Here is a 7,349-nt window from a genome sequence, read left to right on the forward strand (position 1 = left end):
TGCCCGAGATTCGATCGTCGGTATACCAATACCTAGTTCAATCTCGTTACCGGCAAGTCTCTTTACTCGTTCTGTAATACATCATCCCGCAACTAACTCATTTAGTTGCAATGCTTGCAAGGCTTTAATTGATGTGCATTACCGAGAGGGCCCAGAGATACCTCTTCGACAATCGGAGTGACAAATCCTAATCTCGAAATACGCCAACCCAACATCTACCTTTGGAGACACCTGTAATGCTCCTTTATAATCACCCAGTTACGTTGTGACGTTTGGTAGCACCCAAAGTGTTCCTCCGGCAAACGGGAGTTGCATAATCTCATAGTCATAGGAACATGTATAAGTCATGAAGAAAGCAATAGCAACATACTAAACGATCGGGTGCTAAGCTAATGGAATGGGTCATGTCAATCAGATCATTCTCTTAATGATATGATCTCGTTAATCAAATAACAACTCATTGTTCATGGTTAGGAAACATAACCATCTTTGATTAACGAGCTAGTCAAGTAGAGGCATACTAGTGACACTTTGTTTGTCTATGTATTCACACACGTATTATGTTTCCGGTTAATACAATTCTAGCATGAATAATAAACATTTATCATGATTATAAGGAAATAAATAATAACTTTACTATTGCCTCTAGGGCATATTTCCTTCAGCAGCTTCATCGGATCATGCACCTTTGCTCTTGCGACTTGACCATGTGCATGCATGCAGGAAGGGGCCCAAGCCCTTTAAATACGAACTCGCATGGGAACGCCACCCGGACCTGGTCGAGGTTGTGGAGACAGGCTGGAAAGATAAACCAGTCGAGAGTGTGGCGGGAATCCAAGGCAAGCTGTCGCTGCTGTCGGACGATTTGTCTGCATGGGAACGCAATCATTTCGGCAGTGTCAAACGGGAGATCAGCGAACTGAAAAAGCAGCTGGATATTTTACGTTCAGATCCGAGCAGATATGCCCCAACGCACTTGGAAACAAAGATAACTGACAGGCTGGTTGAATTATATCACCGAGAGGAAATTTTATGGCATCAAAGAGCAAGGTTAGATTGGCTGGTACACGGTGATAAAAACACTTATTTCTTTCATCTCCGGGCGAATAGGAGGCGTAGGAAAAACCAGATAAAATCCCTTCAACTTCCAGATGTCAGAATAACGCATGATAAGCGGGAGTTGGAAGAGGCCGCTACTGCCTTCTATGACAACCTGTACAGCTCGGAGGGGGTGCAGAATATGGACCATGTCCTGGATACGGTCCCGCGCAAGGTAACTGACAAAGATGAACGAAACACTAAATGCTCCGTACACCCAGGAGGAAGTGAAGAGGGCCCTTTTCCAGATGTTTCCGTTAAAGGCACCGGGCCCTGACGGTTTCCCGGCACACTTCTTTCAGCGGCAATGGGAAATCTGTGGAGAAGAAGTAACGAAGGCAGTGATATTAATAGTGGAAGGAAAGGAATCAGCAGAGTGCATTAATGACACCCTTTTAGTCCTAATCCCAAAGGTAAAGAACCTGACACTTCTGTCACAGTTTCGGCCAATAAGTCTGTGTAATGTTCTCTACAAAATTGCATCCAAGGTCATATCCAACCGTCTGAAGGTAATCTTACCAGATATCATATCAGAGGAATAGTCTGCCTTTGTCCCTGGCAGGTTGATTACTGACAACATTATCACAGCATATGAATGTCTGCACTTTATGAAGAGGAATAGAGCTAAGAAAAATCAACATGGTGCCTTGAAGCTGGATATGACGAAGGCTTATGACCGAGTCGAGTGGTCTTATCTGCAATCCATCATGCTGAAATTGGGCTTCTCGGCAAGGTGGGTAGATATTGTAATGGGGATGATCACATCTGTCAGTTTTTCTGTGATGTTCAATGGGAAGAGGCTTCAACCGTTCAAACCCACCCGTGGCATCCGACAAGGGGACCCAATCTCTCCTTACTTGTTTTTGTTGGCAGCAGAGGGCCTTTCGTGCCTGATTAAATCAAGACAACAGTCATCAAACCTTGGTGGGATACAAGTGGCTTCTTCTGCGCCACCCGTTAACCACTTACTCTTCGCAGATGACAGCCTGCTGTTCTTCAAAGCAAATGTAGAGGGAGCATCGGAGGTGCACCAACTGTTGGATACTTACTGTCAAGCAACGGGGCAAAGAATTAATTTTGAGAAATCGTCAATATTCTTTAGCAAAGGGGTCGCGGAAAGTGTTTGAGCAGAAATAAAAGGGCAATTGCATGTGCCCAATGTGACACTTAATGAGAAATATCTTGGAATGCCATCGGATGTGGGCTCATCTCAGAATGGGGCATTCAAATATCTCAAGGACCGTCTGTGGAATAAAATCCAAGGGTGGATCGAGAAAACAATGTCCACGGCGGGGAAAGAAGTTCTGGTCAAGTATGTTGCGCCGGCCGTCCCAGTTTTCTCAATGTCGTGTTTCAAGCTGCCGAGGGGGCTATGTGAACACTTGAACATGCTAGTCCGCAAATTCTGGTGGGGCAGTAGAGATGGCAAGCGTAAGCCAAATTGGGTTTCCTGGAAGGATAAGACCCAGCCCAAAGACATGGGAGGACTGGGATTTAAGGATTTTGAGTTGTTTAACTTAGCCTTGCTCGCTAGACAGGCATGGCGAATTCTGCAAAATCCAGACTCATTGAGCTCACGAATTCTGAAAGGAATTTACTTCCCAAATACAACGATTCTTGAAGCCAACATCGGTAGCCATCCGAGCCAAATCTGGAGGGCAATTGTTGAAGGGAGAGATATATTAAAACAAGGTTTGATTAGAAGGATAGGTAATGGTGCAAGTACTAATATCTGGAACGATAATTGGATCCCAAGAGAGGAATTTGTGAGACCTTATGGAAGTAGATTGGCAAACCCCCCGGCAAATGTTTCTGAACTAATTGATAGCACAGCGGCGTGCTGGAACATCCAGCGGATCAGAGAAGTCCTCTTGCCTATAGATATTCCTCATGTTCTTAGCATCCCTTTATGCACTATGAATCTCTCAGATTGCTGCTGGTGCTGGAACTTTGAGAAGAATGGTGTCTTCTCTGTACGCTCTGCGTATAATATGCTGGTAGCAACAAAGAAAAGAAGAGAAGCTTGGTTAGAAGGAACAGCAGGGACTTCGAATATACAGCAAAAAAAGAGCTCTTGGAAATCAATATGGCATGCCAGCGTTCCTGCAAAAATAAGGATGTTCCTCTGGAGACTCGCCAGGCACTCATTACCCACGGAAGATGTCAGAGAACACCGAAACATGGCAACTTCAAGCTCATGTGGTTTGTGCGGTGCACAAGATTCTTGGAGGCACTCGCTTCTTGACTGCTCTATGTCTAAATGCATATGGGCACTCGCGGATGCGGAACTAGCGGATCAACTGAGGGAATCAGGCGAGTTGAGCGCCAAACAGTGGCTTTTTTCATTAATACGATCATTACCACATGAAGTCTTTGTAAAACCGGCAGTAACACTTTGGGCAACGTGGACAGCAAGGAGAAAGGCAATTCACGAAGGCATCTTCCAGAGTCCTCATGCGACACACGCATTCATCAACCGCTACCTGGTTGATCTGGAAATAGTCAAGGAAAACAACCATGCAACGCCAGTATATGCGACAACCAGAACAGCAGTAAGGGGCAATGTAAGGCCAAAGGCTCCGCCGGCAGGTTTCGTCAAAATCCACGTCGATGCGGGGGTATCTAAATGCCATGGGAGAGGTGCGGCAGTGGTTGTATGCCGTGATGACCGGGGAAACTATATGGGGAGCTCAGCACTGGTGGTTGAAGGAATGAAGGATGCGGCGATTCTTGAATGTTTGGCATGCAAAGAAGCTTTAGCACTAGCTGAGGATTTATCAGTTCATAATCTGATAGTGGCGTCTGACGCAAGACAAGTGGTCAAAGATATATCCAGCAATAGTATGGGTCTTTATGGCATGGTGACACGTCGCTGTCGCCGCTCCCATACCGAAGCCGACTTTATCTTGACGATAAAGGTCTGGAAATCTTCGTGCACGTGCCCCTAAGGACCAACACCTTGAAGCCACAGTTGTCGCCATTGAACAAATAGATCTGAAGCAACTGATATGAAATCTCGTCACATAACGAGAAACCCTAACCTTATCGCCTTAAGAAGACGGTAGGAATCTACGTCAGAGCTTCATCGACTACGTGCAGATGAACAAACTCGAATAGGATCGGTGCCCAAAAGACAAACTCAAAGAAGAAGCGCGGCAATCCGTCCGAGCGCCACACCAACGAAGACTAAAAATCCTAAACTACTAACGCCAACTCTAGCTGATCCCCCATAAAATAGAGGAGTAAACGGCGGAGTAAACTTTTTGGTCGGACCTAGCCGATCCCTAAATATAACTGAGTAAAATTTTGTTTATTCCAACTTATACAATCTAGTTTACATTGCAGCTACTCCCTCTGCGCCATAATGTAAGATGTTTTTTGTATAAACAAACATCTTACATTATGGGATAGAGGGAGTACATATTAGAACACATATAGAAAGTAAACATAAATAAGAAGGTTCATGAATATCACGAATAAAGTTTATAAACCGAATTATTCAAATTTAAACACACCAAATAGTTCAAATGTAGCAAATAACATGTGAAAGCATAATTAGGAGGTGCTAGAAAGTTACCACTGATGCTCAATAAGATCTTGTTGGAGCTGAGTATGAACTTGTCAGTTCTGGATCCCGCGGTGCGCTGAAAGGAATGTCTGGATCCTATTCTGAAGCACACCACGAAGGCTCTCTCCACATCTTTCCTAGCCGCTTCTTGACATTGGGCAAAGTGAATATGTTTGTTACCTTTTGGAGTGGAATTGTTTTGAGTAATGCCATGAGGGATAGATGCAATCCGCAAGGTAGTAACACATTGACTAGTTGTGCCCATTGACTGATAGTTGCAAGGAGTAGCATCTCTTGTAATAAGCCTAGCAAACATTGATGATCTCGACATCACCTTTAGGTCATTGTTTGGGCCAGGCAAACCAAAGAATGAACGCCATATCCAAAGATCCTTTGTTGCAACTGCCTCAAGAATAATCATTGGATTGTTGCAGTGGCCTTTGTACTGATCTTTCCACCCTGCAGGACAATTCTTCCAGGTCCAGTGCATACATTCAAGTGATCCAAGCATCCCTGACCATCCTCTTAATTCACTCTCTGCCATTAGCCTTTCGGTGTCTTCCTCATTGGGTGCCCTCAAGTACTTCGGTCCAAAAACATCGATCACTGCTTTAGTGAACCTTCGAACGGCCTTCAAGATTGTGTCTTCACCAATGCGAACATAGTCGTCAATTGCATCGGTCGAACACACATATGCGGACATAGTCGTCAATTGCTTCTAATTTACTCCAAAACCAAGATTTTGGAATTCAGGTGCTCTCTCCTTTTTTTTGTCATAATGTTCCAAAAAAGCAATTATCATCGGTTGCGAGAAAAATAAAGGATCTAAGTTGTAAATCAATTAGTTGAATTTGGAAACGGTGCTAAGTCCTTCACTGGAAAAAAAATTGAGTATATTATAAGGGCCCATTATATGAAACTCGCACAAGGGCCTCTAAGATGCTAGGGCCGGCCCTGACTACGATCCTCTCCTCGATCGCCAAGAATGGTTTCAAAGTCTTCGCCGTCTTCTTCCTCTTCGGATGACAACGAGTGCTCGAAGATCATCTCTCTCAACCTCTTCATCTTCAAATCAAACGGCTCGGTTCAATTTGACTATACAAAACAAAATGAAAGGAAGTAAAAAATTCAAAAAACTCACCTAGGCAAACCGTCGAGCACTTGCAAGGCGGTCATGGTGCATCGGCCGGACGGCAATGTTTCAGCCAAACCAGCGGGCGGCGATGCGTGGGTACAACAAAGCATGAGTCGCCAATATTGGGTCAAATTCCTCTGATGATACTCTCTCCGATCCATATGATTGTCGCTGATGTAGTGTAATTTAATGTCTCTGTTAGTTTCATTAATTTTACGGAGAAATAGTAGTTACATATTGATAGATAAGATTTTCAACAACAAAAATATCTCACGCTCTAGTTGCTTTGGTAGGAGCGAGCAAAGACAAGTATCAATAGTTTTTTCGGTTATTTGACATGTCTCCGGCATACAGATGTTCTATGCTTTAATTTTTGGGTTTATCTAAGACACATCTAGATGTGACATAGTTATGTCACATTAGAACTGATGTCCACTTTGTTTGTGATCTATTTTTTTGTTCTATTTTTTTTGTTTCTTGTTGCTGCATTATATATTTATGGGAGTTTAGATGTGACATCCTTAAAAAACATCTAGATGTGAATTAGATAAACAGTTGAATTTTTCATTGTGAACTTTATATTTTTGTATTAAGCAATATTTTCACAACTAACTTCGAACACATTCCTAAGCTAGCTAGACTCACCTATGGCAAACATGCATAATTACGTATAAATAGTATATTATCACAATTATGAACAAAGTTTTTTTTCCCAACTAGGGTTTCTCTACCTCCCGTTGGTGCCGCCGCCGGTCCGCCGTGTCTCCGGTGGCTTTAGGGCCATGGAGACGCGGTGGATCCTAGACCTTGCCGGTGGGAGAGCTCCGTTTTTACATGTGCCTTTGAGATTTGTTAGGGTTTGTGTCCTACTGAGAAAGGCGAGATGATGATGGCTCCCTAAAGATGGAATAAGATCCTCCCACTAACCACCGTTCCAGTGATGCGTCTAACATCGTTGGTAGGACTGTGGAGGTGTGTCTTCGAGGGATCTGTCATAGGTGGATTTGCTCGGATCTGTTCGTCGTTCGTCTACGTTCACGTGTATTCAAGCTGGATCCTTCCGATCCATGCTACTCTTCATCGGCGACGGTTGTGCGCTGGTCCTATGAGGCCTTAGCACGACGACTTTCCGACTGTCTACTACAACAAGGTTTGTCAGCTCCGGTAAGAGAAAGGCGATGACGGCGGCACGTCTTCGGCTCGCTTCATTGTTTGTAGTCGTCGCTAGGTGTTCTAAGGATCCGGATGTAATTTTTATTATTTTTGGTGTTCGTTATACTCCCACCATTAAAGATGAATAGATTGGATGTTTTTTGAAAAAAAATGAGCGATGAATTTTCCTAGCCATAGTTAGCACATCATTGATACTTTCACCTGCAGAAAAAAAGCACGTTGATACCTTCCTGAGATATACTATTTCTTTCTCATTTTCCAAAAATATGTGTCTTTCTGAGGAAGAAAAGAAAAATTGTAGACACAAAAACAAATAAACTACGTTGCCTGCAAACCCGAAAAAAAGGGGTAAATTCTGTTGGAGCCTTGAGACAA

Source organism: Triticum aestivum, chromosome 1A, assembly GCF_018294505.1.
Source record: "Triticum aestivum cultivar Chinese Spring chromosome 1A, IWGSC CS RefSeq v2.1, whole genome shotgun sequence".
NCBI classification, from domain to species: domain Eukaryota; kingdom Viridiplantae; phylum Streptophyta; class Magnoliopsida; order Poales; family Poaceae; genus Triticum; species Triticum aestivum.